The sequence below is a fragment of the Lepidochelys olivacea genome, assembly GCF_965140295.1.
Source record: "Lepidochelys olivacea isolate rLepOli2 genome assembly, chromosome: 2".
Lineage (NCBI taxonomy): Eukaryota > Metazoa > Chordata > Testudines > Cheloniidae > Lepidochelys > Lepidochelys olivacea.
The window spans coordinates 75,181,321-75,200,766 of NC_140412.1; the positions used below are offsets into that span (position 1 = coordinate 75,181,321).

A 19,446-nucleotide genomic window follows, 5' to 3' on the forward strand; every position below is an offset into this window, starting at 1 on the left:
GCACTTAAGTGCTTTTGAAAATCCCACTTGACACCTATCTGCAATTTAAGGCACTTTAATACCTTTAAAAATCTGGCCTTTAGGGACATTTTATTTTAGCAACCTGAGTCTCTTCTGGAAATGTTTTCTTATTGTGAAATTAGCGTACAGAAATAGCATAGTGAAGTCATGAATGATCACTTTGGCATATGAAAGCCTTCATGGCTGTTTTCTAAAAGAGATGTAAAGGAGAGTAATGCTGTAGTTTTCTTCAGATCCCACATTCATGCTAGCAATATACTACTGCTGAGAATACACATTTCAAAGGGTTCCACTGAAGACAATTTAACTAAAAAAAGACACAAAACAAAATACAGTATTTTAAAAGGATTGCTAATGAAGTCAATGCGAATTCTATGCATAGAGTGGTTATAGAACTGATCTGTACTAATTTGTCAACGTGAAATCTTCGTGTGTATGTGTGTGTGTAATAGATATTTAAATCTAAGTCTCAGGATATTTGTCTTCCACAAAATCCATTTGTTATTGCCAATGTACTATAAACCAGCTCAGCACATTTTAATTAAATTAAAACTTCATTAGTGGCAATCAGGGTGAAATACACTTACATCAATCAAATTTAGGTTGATTTTTCCTAAATGCTGAAGGCCATATTCTACCCATGGAAAACAGTGTTCTCAATGTCTTGTATGTTTACATGTTTGTTTCTTTGCTTACAGTACAGTGCTATGGACACAAACCCTTTCATCAGTCTATGTTATTCAGCCCCTCTGGAACAGAATTGTAAATTGTTCTTATTGTTTATAAGAATGATCCAGTCATAATGTAAGAGTTTGTTTTAAGGTGCAGAAGGTAGATTTAATTTTAAACAATAGATACTGATTTTAAAAAGCTGAAATTAAACCTATAAAAACAAAATAAAACAACCCCTGAAACCCTCTCCACACAAGAGCTTACTGAATGGATAGATATATTTGAGACGGGTATGTTTAGATTTGTATATATCTGTTACCAGTGTTGTATCTATTGTTTGTCATCATTATAACAGAAAACATCAGTTGCCATCACATTCCACATTACTGAATTTTTGGAAACATTGAAAGACATCCTTAGTTCAAGTCATTTTTCCTACAGCATATGCTTTCTACCACCAGGATCTCTTTATCTTTCTGTTATGCAAATGATTACAAACAAGCACTGTCTAATAGTCTCCCAAGGGAACTTGTCCAGGGAGCTGGATATTTCTTTAACAAGCTGAAAATGGGAGCAGTTACTATGATCACCAAAAACGTTGGGAGGTTCTCCAGTCATAAGGTACAACCCCCTGAATTTAAGGATTCATTAAAAATTCTTGCCTTTGGGCTTGCCATTTCACTTGCCATCTTTCTGCTAAAGATGGGCCTAAACCACAATACTGGAGAACTGCAAATGAACCCCCCCTCAAACTTTGGGTCTGGAGCCAAAATCTCTGGAGTGGGTGCCTCTCTACTCTTTGCATTTATTTCTGCTTCAGCAATGAAGATAGTCAGTTTCACTTTTGCTCCTAGTTATTTTCACTATCAATTCTAATCTGGAGCAATGCAGGGTAGTGTTTATTTGTAAAACAAACAAACAAACAAACCTGCCTCCACCAAAATAAAAAAAAAACATAGAAATATTGCTATTGTCTCAGCTTTTGTAAAAGTTTGTTTTTAAAATCATACACTTTGGGCCAGACCATGTTTTACATGACAACATCTCTTTAATGCTAGACTGACCACTGTTAACTCCTGTAGAGAGGTGGAAATGCACAGCCAAAATGGGGGATCCAGTATACAGTAGAAATTTCAGTAGAGTCCAGTAAGATTGTTTGACTGGTTTCTGGTTGTTTCTACTGGAGCCAAGCAACAGAACCAGTAGACCAATAGACTTTTTGTTCTGTTCCAAAACTTAGTTGGCCAACTAGGACTAGTGAGAACCAGATGAATATTAAACTAGAATTGCCAGTAGAGCAGTATGACTGTTCATCTCTGAGTACTGAGAATAGGTTTGACTGCAGCTCCTCCCACTCAGCCCTACAAAATTTTACTCACTTGCTCACAAAGCGAGTAATTTTTTTTCTAACAGCAAGTAAAATTGTATCATAATGGCAAGGGTAGGTAAATAGATATTCTCCTTAGCTGGTAAATATTGCAAACCACCTTTATTTATTCAGATTATTTATTTTTGTGTTTTGTATCCATAGTAAATACAAGAACTGGGCTAGAAGCAATAATCTAGCAAATAATACTGAACCTACATCTCACAGTATGACATTTGACTTAGATGTGACCACAAAGGTACATCACAGTAGAGAGACAAATGAGAGTTTTAGGAATGTTATCAGAAATTAAACAAATTGCTTGAAATTTGTTCATTAAAAATTGGGTAATAAAAATATGTCCTTTGAGGACTGAGAAACCTCTTTCCTCTTGGTTCAGCTATCCTATAAAATTTGCCATACTTACATACATGCATATACACAAGATATGAATAAATTCTGTATGTTTTTTTAATTCATGAAACCCCACTGCACTATATTTCCTCTTTTCCTCGTGCCCTAGAGCAGTTAAAAAAAAATAAAAAAGCATCTTGCAGAGCCAGTCAAGTAAAGAACAAAGTGTGATGGTCTATAAAAAATGTATGAATATGGATGCTTAGGAATTAGGTCTAGCTTTTTGTGTGCCAGTTTAACCCTATTTATGGCACATGTATCTCTGTATTCCAGAACACAAAGGAAAGCATCCACTTGTCAGCGCACCCTGAATTAATGCACGTACTTTTACTACATTATGAGAGACATGAAGAGAATCCAGCACTGAAGGAGCGATAGCTATAGAGCAAGACAGACACATTCATATCCCAAGAAGAGAAAGAAAACTACCTTATCGTAGCTGGTTTAAGCATTTATCTGAATATTAGCAGAGCAGCCAAGATATCCATGTAGACAGGAGATTCATATGAGAATTCTGAGCATTACTAGCTGGTGAGTGCATTTTTCTTAGGTACGGTATGATGTCTGATAGTGTCACTGTATGTTACTTTCATTTATTACACATTTTTTGGATGTCATAAACATTCTTGGTTAGACATCTATTCACTTGCCACTGATTATCATGAAAAAACAGGAAGTGGAGGAAGACTGGCTTCATGCCATGATTTTACAATGTGCTAGGAGCATTTCTGTTATGCATGCATCCATTGCAGACCCTTCCCATAATGAGACAGCATATGAAGAGGAGCCAAATTACAGCATATGCATGCAAGCCATCTTTATACCTTGAGGGAGGACTCTGTGCAGAACATTTATATCCCAGGGGGATAGAAAGATCTTTTTGCTACAGGGAGTTCATTTTATAAGGGGTATCCCCCCTATAAAGTCATACTGTTTTGTGGGTGTGTCACATCTAAAAGTTCTTATTTATAGAAAAGAAGGGGTTGCAGAATTACTGCCTGTAGAATTACTTATTACACAGTGTGGGAGTGAAGTCCTTTGGAAGATTGTTACAATGCTGCCTGGATACTGAGTTACCACACTGTGGTGCTGCAGTTGCTTTTCTAGTGTCTAAAAGCATGAGAAACTTTCACTGTAGCGCTTGGGAGAACAAGGACTATAATTAAATATGTATAATGCATGAACATAGAACATTTCTAAACTACATTATTAATAAAAAATGTCACTAAAAGATTTAGGCAAAAAAAGACAATATTTAAGAAGAAATTTTCTTGCATATTTTCCAGAACTTTTTAATTTAAAAAATTGAGGAATCTTTAACATTTGAAATATTTGCTGATTTTGCAGATATAACAGCCTTTGATTTATGAACACATACTTCTCTTTAGCTTTTACAAACGTGGTGACATGTTCAGTTAAAATATGGTTTCTTAATAGTGTGATTTTTCTTTTAAATATTTTTACAGATAGTGCCTCTGTGGATTGCTCCTAAGTTGTTAAGCTTCTCTGGATTTCTGATTATTTTAATTAATTATTTTCTGTTATCTTTTTATGACTGGGACTACACCGCATCAAGTAATTATCCCTTTGGTTTTTACAACTGTAGAGCTACTCAACCAAATTCTGGCAAGATATCTGCCTTCCTTCTCCCACACAAAGCTCCATTGACTTCAGTGGGGCTCCCTGTGGATGCAGTTGCCTGCCTGCCCACATCTCATTGAAAGATCAGGGCTGAGAGTTGCGAAGACCCACACAAAGTCATTTAGCTGAACTTTTACACTACAGGTTTGATCCCGCAACCATTCAAGTCAATGATAAAACTCCCATTGAATTCAGTGGTGCAGGAGCGGGCACTATCATAGGATTCTAACGCCATAATCGTTCTTAAATAAGATCAGAAAAAAAGAAAAAAACATGCCTTCTATAAAGTTTTTTCATTTGCCTCAGAGACCATAATATCTAAGATCCGTGTCCAGATCAGTATTCATTTCCCTTTCTTTTCTGATGTCAAAATAAGGGAGTTTCACCTCCACATTCAAGTCTTTTTCTGGCCAAATACAAAACTACAGAAATTGATTCAAAACACCTGCTCTTTTCTGACAAATTTAGATCTACATTTTCTCAGGTTCCAAATCCAAATTTATCTGCATCATGGGCTGAATTACTAATACCACTCACTCCGATTTCAAGGATGATGTCAGCAATCACAATTTGTACTAATGGGTTTTCGCCTGCGACTGTAGACCAATTTGGGAAGAACAACATTTACCACACTGACCACAAAGCCATTTGCCTGGGTTGTGTTAAATGTTCTGCACATTATTTCTGTGCCTGGTGCTGTGCTTCCTGCGGCACCAGCCAGGCTGTAAGAAAACTGAAAAGGTTTGTATATATGAACATTTGTTGTTGGGACACCCTCACCAGGTTATGTCTAATTTAGATTGCATGCTCTTTCAGGCAGGGACCTAGTGCTCTAAATAAACAAGGATTTAAAAAATAGTAGTTTTGTAGCCATCTTGTAGTTCTATACAATTCATATTTTTCCCCGGTTTAAATGCAAGACTATCAAGAATCACCGTATCAAGCACCTTTCCAAAAATCAAGAGAAACTATCACTGCTATATCCGCTCTAGCCTATGGGCAAAGTTTTCCTCTCTGATCTGTACTGTAAAACTGCACAATGATCTCATTTATGTTACTAAGAACAATATGTTACTAAGAACTTAAAAATTACACAGTGCATTGCACAAATATTAACTCATTAGTTGATGGGTGGTCTGCACACAACCTGCATGAAGATTTTTGCCCTATTATCTTTACTTTCATACAATGTTGTAATCACTTCAGCTGCAAAAATCTATTGTATATTTTTTTCCCCTTTACCATATGAGCCTACTTGTAAATACCCTGGGCCTCCATTACCCCACTAAATTCAATGAAGTATAATCAGTATAGATTGCTGATGGTGCACATTGCTTCCAATTCACAAAAATATACTGTTTTAATTCTTTTTCACATAATGAGGATGTGCACATACACACAGATACATGTTCTATTGCACACAAGACTTTTAGGTGATTTCATTAGTTATAACCACTGTTATTCCTCCCCATTCCTCCACTCACCCCCATATCTTGCAGGTGCCAGTCCCGGAATTGTTCCAGCATGGGTATGGCTATGTGGTACTTGTACCACCTTTTGTGCTTATGCTTTAGGTAAAGTATGATAAGAGAATTTGCATAACTCATATCTACATGTTGTTTTGTCCAGTATGTTGTAATTAAAACAATAAAAGGTTGTGAATAAATTACTAGCCTATTCCCAAAGCACTGAAATATAGGGATTTGATAATGTGCTGAAAATGTTTAACACCCATAGGATGTATTTTTAACCCAACATTCTAAAACTTTCCATATTGGTAAACTGCGGCCTTGATAACTAGCTAACCTCCCTTACAAATGCAAGCAGAATTTTTTTGCAGCATGACAACACCAACCATTTTCTTTGGAAATCGTTACTAAGTGCTGACATTGCTGTTGGTGACACTGGCTACAGTCCTTGGCTTTCTTAAAAAAATAATTTCATTTTACCTTTGGGTGTACTTCAGATGTTTCAGAATGGGACAGCTTTGTCTAATCTGTACATTTGCCCTTTCTTAAGAATGATTCATAGATTCCAAGGTCAGAAAGGATCATTGTGATCATCTAGTCTGACCTCCTACATAACACACGCCATAGAACTTCCCCAAAATAGCTCCCAGAGCAGATCTGTTAGAAAAACATGCAGCCTTGATTTTAAAATTGCCAGGTATGGAGAATCCACCATGTCCCTTGGTAAGTTGTTCCAATGATCAATTACTTTCAGTGTTAAAAATTTATGCCTTATTTCCAGTCTTAACATAAGACTGGCCATACTGGGTCAGACCAAAGGTCCATCAAGCCCAGTATCCTGTCCTCTGACAGTGGCCAATGGGAGGTACCCCAAAGGGTTATCATCAAGTGATCCATGCCCTGTCACCAAATCCCAGCTTCTGGCAAACAGAGGCTGGGGACACCATTCCTGCCCATCCTGGCTAATAGCCATTGATGGACCTATCTTCCATGTATCTCTCTAGCTCCCTTTTGAACCCTGTTATAGTATTGGCCTACACAACACCCTCTGGCAAGGAGTTCCAGAGCCTGACAGTGTGTTGCGTGAAAAAATACTTTTGTGTTTGTTTTAAATCTGCTGCCTATTAATTTCATTTGGTGGCCCCTTGTCCTTGTATTATGAGAAGGAGTAAATAACACTTCCTTATTTACCACTGCAGTTTGGAGTTGGGCAGAGAGCAGTTTGGAGGAGTTGGGGCAGAGGAGAGTTTGGAGAAGTGCCATGGCTGGCTAGAAGACCAAGACCCTGGGTAAAAGACACCTGGCTTGTGCAGAGAGAAGGCAGGAAGCCCCACAAGCTGAAGAGCAGGAGAAGGAAGTAGCCCAGGGGAAGGAAGGACTAGTTCAAATGGTTTGCCACTATCCCTAGGGCCCCTGGGCCAGAGTAGAGGGCAGGCCCGGGTCCCTCCCTCGTCACTACCCTTCTTTGGGTTACTAGTGGGACAGTAGATACCCCTAGTTCAGGGGCAGGAAACTGCACCCTGAACCTCCCCCCCCACACACAAGAAGAGGAAGCGTAGGACCCATCATAATCATGCCGGCAATTTGCCACACGTGGTTTTAGAAGTGGGATCTCCACGCTGGGGACTTAAACCAGTGTTACCCAAAACCATCCCATCCCCAAGATGGACGACATGGTCAAGGCTGTAATATAAGCCACTGTGGCCCAGCAGGAGGCTACCCGAATCCAAGCAACCACCCAACAGGAGGCAACTCGGGTGCAGCAGGAGACTAATTGGCTGTTGATGAATTAGGCTGCTCAGGACCGAGGTCTGCTATAGGAGCTGGCAAACCAGATGAAGGCCCTTATGGAGTGGAACCACAATTGCCATGGAACCCGGACTTTAAGAGGCCAGCCCTGCCTACAGAAAATTACATGGGAGGATGACGTGGAGGCATACCTCCTGGCATTTGAGAGAACAGCCCTGTGGGAGGCCTGACCCCAAGATCAGTGGTCTGGTATCCTCGCCCTGTTCCTGTGTGGAGAGGCCCAGAAGGTCCACTATGATATGGCTGCAGAGACTGCGGAGGATTACCCCCAGCTGAAGGCAGAGATCCTGGCCAGATCCAGAGTAACAATGGTGTTGCGAGCCCAGAGGTTTCATGAATGGCAGTATACAGAGGACAAGACACCCCGATCTCAATTGTTTGACCTGATCCACCTGACCCGGAAATGGCTGCCCTGAGCTCTGAGAAAATGATGGAGCTCCTGGTATTGGACCGGTATATGAGGGGGCTACCACCAGGCCTTCGGGCTTGGATTGGCCAGAATGACCCCTCTACCTATGATGAGTTGGTCTCCCTCGTGAAAAGACAGCTGGCAGCCCATGAACTGTTCCAGACACCAGGGGGTGAGACACGGCAAACCAGGAAGCCAGCCCCAAACCCAAGGCCCCGGATTGTCGAGAACTACAGAAGAACCATAGTTGGGAGGAAAGACACTGAGGAATGGCCTGAGGCCAAGAAGGGACCTGGGGGTTTGGGAAGAGAGGGCTGGGGGGGCCGACCAAATAGCCCCAGGTAGAGAGCGGCAACTGGGTTAAGGGGTTGGTGTTACGAATGTGGGGAATTGGGGCATATAGCAGCCCAATATCCCAACAGGGAAGAGCCTATGCAGTGCAATCTGGGGGATCCTGGGGAACAATGTGGCCGAATCGGCCTGGTAGGGGTCGCAATGACCTCACATGGGTATACAAGGTCAGTAAAAATGAATGGTATTGTGACCACAGCATTAGTAGATTCTGGGGGTGCTGGCACACTGGTCTTGGGGAAGTTGGTGGGGCAAGACCAACTAACCCGGGCCAAAACCATGGGAGTAACATGCGTTCATGGCACCGTAAATTTCTACCCCACAATCCCAGTATGGATTGAGATCCAGGGAAACACTACCAGGGTAACTGCAGGGGAGGTCTCTAGGCTCCTCTACCTGGTCTTAATTGGTAGGGACTTCCCTGGGTTTGAGAACTTACTCCCCACAATAGAGCCAGGGGAGGGTAGCAAGCCCCAGGCTGAGACAGAGGCACCCCAATTTTTGCCAAATTTGCCCCAGAGCTATTTTCATCCCCCAGGAAACCCCGAAAGTATAGGTGGGAAAAAGGGCAGATAAAAGGCTAGGGATCAGGATTCTAGCAGAGAACCAGAAAGCTTCCCTTGTTGGTAAGCGAACCTATTCAGGAGGCCAGGAGACAATTCAGGCCAATGAGGACTCAGATGCAGTTCCTAGCCCAAGTAGGGGCAACCCAAGGGGCGGAGTAGAAATAGGTCCTTTGGAGTTAGGTCAGAGTGGTACTGCTCATGAGAATTTCGGGCAGGATCAAGCCAACAACCCACTATATGCAAATGTGACGGAGGAGGTAGTGGAAGTAAATGGCGTACCCGTGGAAGGAAAGACCAAAGGCCCAAGGCTGTATTATGTGATCAAACGTGATCTGTTGTACCGAATAGTGCAAATACGAGGGGAAGAAGTAGAGCAGCTCTTAGTCCCATGGAAACACACAAGGGCAGTACTAGAGTTAGCTCACAGTCATTTATTTGGGGGACATCTAGGAGTAGACAAAACACTGGATAGAGTCCTAAGAAGATTTTATTGGCTAGGAATATGCGCGGCGGTCCGACGCTATTGTACCTCCTGCCCAGAATGCCAGTTGCATAGCCCCGACCTCAATTGCGGGCTCCATTAGTACCTTTGCCTATTATTGAGAAGTCCCTTTCGAAAGGATAGCCATGGACCTAGTGGGCCAGCTGGAAAGATCAGCACGGGGCCACCGAAATGTATTAGTCATCCTTGACTATGCCACGCCAGAAGCCATTCCTTTAAGAAACCCCACATCCAAGGCAATAGCAAAAGAACTACTCCAGGTTTTTGCTAGTGTGTGCATCCCTAAGGAGATCCTGACTGACCAAGGAACCCCTTTCATGTCAAAATTAATGAAGGACTTATGTACCGTGCGCCGCATCCATGCCATACGGACCTCAGTCTACCATCCTCAAACAGATGGCCTGGTCGAGTGGTTTAACCGCATCCTTAAAGGTATGATCCGGAAGTTGGTAGCACAGGATGGAAAAGACTGGGATACCCTTCTATCATATCTAATGTTTGCTATATGGGAATTCCCCGAGGCATCCACTGGTTTTTCTCCCTTTGAGTTACTATATGGACGCCACCCATGCGGGATATTAGATATTGCTAAGGAGGACTGGGAAGAACAACCCAACCCAGCAAAGAATGTCATTGAGCATGTGACACAGATGAGAGTGCAAATAGCTCGAGTAACCCCTATAGTACGAGAACATTTGGAAAAAGCACAAGAGACCCAGTGGACATATTACAACTGCCGTGTGAAAGTACGGAAATTTCAGCTGGGAGAACAGGTGATGGTGCTCGTGCCAACAGCGGAAAGCAAACTCCTAGCCAGCTAGCATGGGCTGTATGAGATAGTGGAAGCCGTTGGGGAAATGGACTATAAGGTCAGACAATCAGACCACCAAAGACCAGAGCAGATCTACCACACAATCTTACTGAAGCCCTGGTGTGACTGAAGACCTGGTCATTCAGAGAGCTCCACCTCAGACAGACGACCCACAGGGCAGGTGAGGATATCTCCCGAGTTAGCCCCAGAACAACGAACAGAGGTCATTGATATGATCCAACGGAACCAAGATGTGTTCTGTACACAGCCAGGCCATACGACACTGGTCCAACATCATATCATCACCAGGCCTGGAATAAGGGTGACGATAAGACCGTACCAGATACCAGAAACTAAAAGAGAGGAAATTAGGATAAAAATGAAGAAGATGTTGGAACTTGGGGTTATTGAAGAATCCCACAGACAGTGGTCCAGCCCTATCGTCCTAGTACCCAAGCCTGACGGCACCCTGCGGTTTTGCAACGACTTCCGGAAGTTGAATGAAGTATCCCAATTCGATGCCTATCCGATACCATGCATTGACGAACTAGTTGATCAGTCACACAAGGCCTGATACCTAACCACTCCAGACCTGACCAAACGATATTGGCAAATTCCCCTGGCCGAGAATGCCAAAGGAAAAGACTGCCTTCTCTACACCCGATGGCCTGTTCCAATACACTGTCCTCCCTTTTGGACTCCAAGGGGCCCCTGCAACATTCCAACAACTTATGGACAAATTGCTGCGACCCCATGCCAGGTATGCCGCTGCCTATTTAAATGATATAGTCATCCATAGCTGTGACTGGGAAAGACACCTAGGGAAAGTAGAACTGGTACTAAATGCCCTGCAGAAGGCCGGCCTCACTGCCAACCCTCTCAAGTGAGTGATAGGACTAACTGAGGCCAGATACCTCGGGTATGTAGTAGGGAGAGGCTTGGTAAAACCCTAATGGAACAAAGTGGAGGCAATACAAGACTGGCCTTGGCCAGTCCATAAAAAGCAGGTCAGAGCATTTCTCGGGTTAGTAGGGTACTATCGGAGATTCATCCCTCATTTTGCCACAAGAGCAGGGCCATTGACAGACCTGATAAAGTCTCGGGGCCCCAAGATAGTAAAGTGGTCTGATACAGCCGAAGGAGCATTTGCAGATTTAAGGACAGCCCTTTGCTGCCATCCAGTACTCATAGCCAGTAGTGAGCTGGAGCCGGTTTGTACCGGTTCACTAGAACCGGTTGTTAAATTTAGAAGCCCTTTTAGAACCGGTTGTTCTGGGAGGGACAACCGGTTCTAAAAGAGCTTCTAAATTTAACCGGCCAAAAATAACGCCTTAGGCGCCAACTCCACGGATGCTCCAGCCCTGGAGCACCCAAAGGGAAAATTTGGTAGATGCAGAGCACCCACCGGCAGCTCCCCGCCCCACCCACGGCTCACCTCCACTCCACCTCCGCCTCCTCCCCTGAACGCGCTGCCCCGTTCTGCTTCTCCGCCCCCACCCCAGGCTTCCCACGAATCAGCTGTTCACGCGGGAAGCCGGGGCAGGCTGAGAACACCCTGGAGCACCCAGGGAATCGGCGCCTAAGGCGCCACTTTTGATGTGATCAGTGGGGGGAGCAGCCGCTCCCCCTGCTCCCCCCATAGCTATGCTCCCCCACCCCTAGGAGGGACCTGCCAGATGCTTCCTGGGAGCACCACCGGGACATCCCATCTCGCCCCCCGGCAGGTGCCTCTGGCTCCTAGGGGTGGGGTGGTCACTCACTACGGTGGCCCACGAGACCCTCCTGCCCAGTTCTGGGGGCAGTCAGGGGACAGGGTGGATGGGGCAGGGGTCCTGTGGGGGGCGTCAAGGAACGTGGGGGGGTTGGATGGGGCAGGAGTCCCAGGGGGCGGGGGTGGGCAACGACCCCCTCGTGGGGTGAGGAGGGAACCCGTTGCGAAGATTTTGGCAGCTCATCACTGCTCATAGCCCCAGACTTCAAGAAAGAATTTGTCCTACAAACAGGTGCCCTGAGCCCCTTCCTGCAGACTGCACCCCCTCCCACGCCCCGCACTTCCTCCCGCACCCCAAACCCCTGCCTCAGCCCTACATTCATGGCCCTGCATGCAATTTCCCCACCAAAATGTGACCCTCAGGCCAGAAAGTTTGCCCACCCCTGGTGTAGATCATAATTATTTAGGGTTATTTATTCCCCTCTGTTAGGAATGTTTTCCTGTAGGACTTGGGTCTACTGTGCTTTGACAGATTATCAGGGAGGCCATTGGGAGACAGGGTAATGAATGCAAGTGTCTATTTGCAAAGCTTGTGAGGAAGAAGAGTTGTAACAGAAAAATATTTCGATGAGGGCAGAAGTCAATGTTTTATGGACAGGACTAAAGTTTTGGTGGAGCAGAACTCCATTTGTTCTTCGTCTATGAATACATTTCCCCCATGTTATTAAATACTGTAGCATGAAATCTATCTAACAAAATTATATTTCTTTTGTTTTTTCTCCCCGCCCCCGACCTTTCTAGACTCTATAGATGGGAAGCATGCTCGAAGGACTCAGTCCAGTAGCCCTTTGGGGGAGTTATTTGACCATGGGCTAGATAGCTGGGCTACCTCCCTCTTCATCCTCTCTTATTTTTCTATCTGCTCACATGATAATGGAAAGACTGGGATTTCTGTACACGCAATGTATATATCTTTAAGCATTGTCTTGCTTAACTGTATGTTTTCACATTGGGAAAAATATAACACAGGAGTTCTCTTTCTTCCTTGGGGATATGATCTAAGCCAAGTGGTAAGTATTTATGATTCTTGTTTTTAAAACTATGTTACTGTTAAGTATGAAAGAAAAGAGAAAAATATTGCTCAGGGCAAATGAACTTGGCCAAGAAATTGAACAAGAAATAGCATAATCCTAGAAGTACTGCAGAAATATTTGTGCATTTGAAGGGAAGGGGCATGCTCAAACAAATCATCAGTGTTATAGTTTCATTAGCTTATCAGAAAAATATGCCTGCAGCAAGTATAAAAATCAGATGACATAAATGAGAGTGTAATTTAGATAGATTTGATTTGTGACATTTAGATAACATTAGTCTTAGTGAAATGGTAAGCATAGCAGTTACTTCACCAGCACAGACTCTGATGCACTGTATGAATTAACACATATGGCATTTATTAAAATGCCATAATCATTACTCTAAGCCCCCCAGTGCCCTCACTTCCACTGTTCCATCAAACCTTACATAAAATGCAGGGATATAAATGACAGTATTTGCACAATGGTCATATGGTGTTCCCAAGTGATTTTACCCATGCAAAAGTTCAAAGTCAAGTACCTTTCCTTAGAATTCATCCTCCTGGATTGATTTCCCCAGTCTCAGTTATCTTCTTCTGGTGGCTTACTAACCAGCCTCCAGGTGGAGCTCTTTCAGAAACCAGATCCTAGGTAGGATCTTGATGACCATTTGTACTGCGATCACACTTTAGGACTTCCCATAAAGGTTCATTCTGCATGGCAGGTACAGCTGGGTGAAGACAATCAATTATTAAAGCTCAAATTATTAATACGAATACTCACAGAGAGCTGTTCATCATGGATCCAGTGCTGAAATTCAAAGAGAGCTATCCCCTATTTATGAGGCGCTATTAGGGAGGAAAGCCCAGGACTGGGAACCAGCTGATATGGGTGGTACTTCTGGCTCTGCTAACAACTTCCCATGTGACCTTGGGGAAGTCACCGCTCTATGCCTCAGTTTTCCCATCTGTAAAATAAAGATAAAACTTCCTTATCTCATGGTTGTGCTGTGAGGCTTAATTCAATGGTGCTTGTGAAGAGCTTTGATGAACTCAGGTGGAAGGCACTAACAAAATGCAGACTACTCTTATTTCCATTTTCTATCGACTTAGTTCACAAACCACTGTATTTGTTTTTATACCTCATTTCTAGTAACTTCTGTAACGACTCACTCACAGTCAGAGCGGTAAGCAAATAAACTTAAATATCTGTTAATTACATGAAGAGGTAGAGAGAACATTAAGGCAAGCACTATATATAGGGCCCAGATCCACAAAGGTACTTAGGCATTCTAACACTGAGTGTTGTGGTACCTAACTTTTGACCATCGAGAAAAATTACAGGAGCAACACTGTGATCGACAAAGCCTAGGCATCTAGACAATGAATGGGGGAAGAGAGGCTCCTTACAGTATGATCCACAAAGCCAGCATGCTGGCGGGGGAGCTGTCTGAGCTAGCCAATGGGAGACGTTGACAAGTAAAGGGGGGAGGGATAGCTCAGTGGTTTGAGCATTGGCCTGCTAAACCCAGGGTTGTGAGTTCAGTCCATGAGGGGGCCATGTAGGGATTTGGGGCAAAAATTAGGGATTGGTCCTGATTTGAGCAGGGGATTGGACTAGATGATCTCCTGAGGTCCCTTCCAACCCTGATATTCTATGAAAGGTGTGTGGTAAGCCCTGCCCTTCTTATGGAGATAGGCATCTAAGTCTGGGCTGCAGGAAGGCACCTGTCTTTGCATGTGAGCCACAAACTAGGGGAGATAGGTGTTCGGCTGACTAAATTGTGTGCAGGGCCTGAAACAACAGAAAAGAGGAGGAAGAGGACCTCCCTTATAACCTTTAGCCCTGTGGACGGGGTACTCACCATTTGAACAGGGATCAGCCACCTCTCAGGTGAGTGCCTTAACCACTAGGCTAGAGAATCATTCTGACTCTGTCACTGGCCCAGTTAATACTTAATTATTCAATTAAAGGGGAACAACTTCAATAGGAGAGACTGATGGAGCCTCATATCAGACTACGCCATAGCCCAATGGTTAGGACACTCCCCTGAGAGATGGCTAATTCCTGTTCAACTCCCTTCTCTCCCTCAGGAGGAAGGGGGACTTGGACTAGGGGTCTCCCACATTCTGGGTGAGTAGCCTCTCCTCTCCCACCACAGCCGTTTTGTGTGAACTCTCCTGTGGGTCGCTATCCCATAGGCTGCCTCTCAGCACGTTCAGAGGCAAAACCACGGGCAACGAGTAAGTTTAGGTGCCTACAGGGTTAGGCAGCAGCTGAGCAGAGCTTTGTGGATCATAGTTATGTCCAAAAACAGGACCCAAGTATCTTTGTGGCTCACACCCAAGGTGTCCTTACTCCAGCAACTAGTGCTTGGCATTGAAGTAACGCTCATTATGAACTGACTGAAGCTAGAGAAGGGGGAGTCTGATCCACAGGGCCATCCTTACCCATACACAAAGTACTCAGCTGCGTAGGGCACCAGGAAATTTGGGGCACCAAATTTCCTGGTGTCCTGAGCAGCTGCGTGCTGCTCCAGCTCTTCCCCAGGGCCCCTGCCCCTGCTCCACCCCTTCCCCGCCCCAGCCCTGCCTCTTTCTGGCCCCGCCCCCACTCCCCTGAGCTCTGCAGGATGGCCGAGGTGCTGCACTCACTGGTGGCAGGAAGTGCAGTGACCAGCCCCAGCTGTGCCGCTGGTGAGTGTTGGGAGGCGGTTCCCCCTGCCCTGCAAGCCAGCCCCGCCCCCCAGCAGAGGCCTGGGGCCAGCCCCCCCACAGAGGCTTGGGTGCCCCCATGGGGGGGGCAGCATAGAGCCCCAGAATAGCTAGAGACAGCCCTGCTGATCCAGTTCCTGTTATTGGCTCTGCCACTAATTCACTGGGTTAAATTTAGTTATTTAAGGCCCAATTCTGCCATCATACTCCCTACAATACTTTAGTAGTACCTTATTGTACTAAACCCCATTGTAGTAGAAGCCATTTCTCACAGATTAAGGTGGTACACAAGGCAAATAAGGGTAGTAGAACCAGGCTCTTCATCTCTTTATGCTTCAATTTTCCCATGTGTAAAATGGAGGCAATACTTATCCATATTTGTAAATCACTTTGGAACCTTAGATGAAAGGTTCTGTTTAAAGCATGCACATCATTATTACCTCCAGCAGCACAGAAGAAGAGGACTCTAACTTCATTCAGTGACAGAGTTACACTATTACACCACTTCAAGCACTGAGATGAGCCAGTCCCCCTTACCAACGTGCCTCCTTTTTAAATAGGGTTGCAAAGCCTCCAGGATTGTCCTAGAGTCCCCAGAAATTAAAGATTAATCTTTAATTAAAGTTTATGTCATATGATGAAACCTCCAGGAATACGTCCAACCAAAACTGGCGACCCTATTTTTAAATTGATGGTAGCCAGTCACTCAGGGCCACGTTTTCAGCATAGTGTGCAGGAAGTACAGCATATTATATGATAGCAGCAGTTGTGTAAGCTCAATGAAAACTTAACCCTCATTGTGCAGTTCACAGGATGATGATGATGACTCAGCTTCATTCTGTGAAGCAGCGGACTACCCTCTGTACTTGCCTCTATCTTAACTGGAAAAGAAAATAGCTGTGGTTCATCATGAAAATGTCATGAGACAGAGAAATTCTTGTAAGTTATGCAGATCACTTTTATTTGCCACTGCAGGACTCATCAGAATTAGTAATGTAATTACAGTGCTTTCGTTGTAATTGGTGTTTCGATTGGCTTTGCTTAGAGCTAGCCATTCAAAGGAGGCCATGATACATAAACTTGAAAATTAGATGTAAAATTTCTGAAGGATAGGTGATCAAATACATCTACATTTATAGAATCATAGAAATGTAGGACTGGAAGGGATCTTGAGAAGTCATCAAGTCCAGCCCCCTACTCTGAGGCAGGATCAAGTAAATCTAGACCGTTCCTAACAGCTTCTTTCCAACCTGTTCATAAAAACCTCAAACAATGGGGATTTCACAGCCTTCCTTGGATGCCTATTACAGGCCTTATAGTTAGAAAGTGTTTCCTAATATCTAACCCTAAATCTCCCTTGCTGTAGATTAAGTCCATTAGTTCTTGTGCTACCTTCAGTGGACATGGAGACCAACTGATCAAGTCCTTAATTTTTTTGTTAATTAAAACCATCCAATATCAAGAAGGGTGCTGCCTTAATGGTGTTTGTTTCTCCAGTAAACACAAGCTCTTAGTCTTATGCAGAGTCAAAAAGGCAGCCAGAAGAGGAGCCTCTTTACATTACACTGGTGCATGACAGTTTTGGTCCCAGTGCACAAGGATTCATGTAAACAGTATTAGAAACCCCATAAGGAGTGAGGTGAAGGAAGGGCCGTGGTTAGAGCCGGTTTAAAAATGCCAGTTACTTTTCACAGGAAATTTCTATAGATTTAAAAATTTCCATTTATTTGTAATTTCTTGTGGAAAAAACACTAGAGATGTTTGATTAAAAAAAGTTTTTTAAAAAAAGCTATTAAAAATTGTTGAAAAATGTTACTGAAAAGTTAACTTTTTAAAAGATGCCGCCCCATCAATTTATACTGAAAAACTTATTGGTTTCCGGTTTTTGGATGACAAAAAATGGGAAATTTTGATCAAAATAAGTTACACATTCTGTCAAAAAATTATAATTGAAAAAGAGATTATGAAAAAATTTGGACTAGCTCTAACCATGACCCTGCTGTGGCTCTAAGCCAGCTCCAACAGCTAGTGTGAAGTGGCAGCAAAGAATTTATTGCTTCTTATTGACAGGTGTAGCACTGCTACTGTGTGCAGTCCCAGAGACTTTATGCTTATCTGAAGCACTATGGGAAATTTTCTTTAATAGAATGGTAGGTTAAGTCGCACCAGATAAATTACAAATGTTGGTAATAACTGGAGTGATTTAGGTGGATAGGCTGTGTCCCTACTTCTTACTCACTACTGCCAACTGAAGAGAGGAAACAAAGCTAAAAATAAAAGGAAGAAAATAAACATCAGTTGTGAGAGGGAGCCTCTCAGTCTGAGCAGTGGACCACCAGAAAAGCCCAGATAGCATGTATTCACTGAAAAGATGGTAGTGGCATTACTATTCCAACGTTAAGAGTTGTACTTGGATAGCTATTTCAGATAAAAAGAAAATCACACTCCTAACCCAAATAGTTATACCAGTTAAAAAACAAAAACAAACAAACCACCTGCTTATAGACTGGGCTCTACTGAACCAGTGTGTGACCAGTCACAATCAATTTACACAGCTTGAAATTAATCTAAGTGAATATCATGTTTTCAAATTCATGTGAACAGCAAGAATATTTTTATGTGCAATTGCATGGAAAGCTTTGACATTTTGTAGAATGGCTTCAAAAGAAAACCTGTAAGCAGTCAAATTTTGTTGGAAAGTCATTTTCTCCAAATATTTTTCTCACCTCTACTAAGTATTAAAATAGAATTAATGTTAAGGGTTGATTTACTATATTGAGAGGCACACCCCAGCAGGGTCCTGTACAGCCTCTATTCTGCAAACTGTATGTTTGTCTAGATGGAGAGCTCATGCACGGCAAGCTGGGGTGTAAATTTATAGTGCCCCAGGCTGATGCACACTAACTGACGGTGTGGACTCCACTACTGTGCACTAACAGTTTCCTAGTGCGCTTTCAAAGAATCATAGGGTTAGAAGGGACCACAAGCATCATCTAGTAGTAGTAGTAGTCTAACCCCCTGCCAGATGCAGGATTTGTTATCTAAACCATCCAAGACAGATGGCTGTCCAGCCTCTTTTTGAAAACTTCTAATGAAGGTACTTTCACAACCTCCCTAGGCAGTCTGTTCCATTGTCCTACTGTTCTTACAGTTAGGAAGTTTTTCCTGAGACTTAATCTAAATCGGCTGTGCTGTAGTTTGAACCCATTGCCTCTTGTTCCGCCCTCTATCACAAGAGAGAACAACTTTTCTCCATCTTTTTTATGACAGCCTTTCAAGTATTTGAAAACCTCTGTTATGTCCCCTCTTAATCTCCTCTTTTCCAAACAAAACATACCCAGTTCCTTCAGCCTTTGCCCGTATAGCTTGCATTCCATCCCTTTGATCATCTTTGTTGCTCACCTCTGGATCCTTTCCAGTTTCTCCACATCCTTTCTATACATTGGTGACAAAATTAGACATAGTACTCCAGCTGAGGCCTAACCAGTGCTGAGTAGAGCGGTACTATCACATCCCGTGACTTGCATGTTGTGCCTGTGTTAAGGTAATCTAAAATTGCATTTGCTTTTATTGCAACAGCATCACATTGCTACTCATGTTGAGGTGGTGATTCACCACAACTCCCAGATCCTTTTCAGCAGTGCTGCTGCCAAGCCAGTTATCACCCATTCTGTATTTGCACATTTGGTTTTTCTTCCCTAAGTGTAACACCTCATATTTGTCTTCGTTGAATTTCATTTTCTTGTCTATAGCCCAGTTCTCCTATTTATCAAGATCCCTCTGAATTTTAGCTGTATCCTCCAAAGTGTTGACAACCCCACCTAGCTTTGTATCATCTGCAAATTTGATCAGTACGCTCTCTATTCCTACATCCAAGTCATTAATAAAGATGTCGAAAAACACTGAACCCATAACAG

The 19,446-nt window shown here is 43.4% G+C and overlaps 1 pseudogene across 1 annotated transcript in view; it reads left to right on the forward strand.

Annotated features, from left to right (window-relative positions):
- The window catches only part of LOC311516741 (ethanolaminephosphotransferase 1-like), an 80,070-nt pseudogene that overhangs the window by 21,332 nt on the left and 39,292 nt on the right, over nucleotides 1-19,446 (forward strand). The window contains exons 2-5 of the transcript in view: nucleotides 720-783; nucleotides 3,940-4,048; nucleotides 5,614-5,688; nucleotides 12,544-12,812. The product of the transcript in view is annotated as an ethanolaminephosphotransferase 1-like (transcript). The remainder of the gene's footprint in view (nucleotides 1-719; nucleotides 784-3,939; nucleotides 4,049-5,613; nucleotides 5,689-12,543; nucleotides 12,813-19,446) is intronic.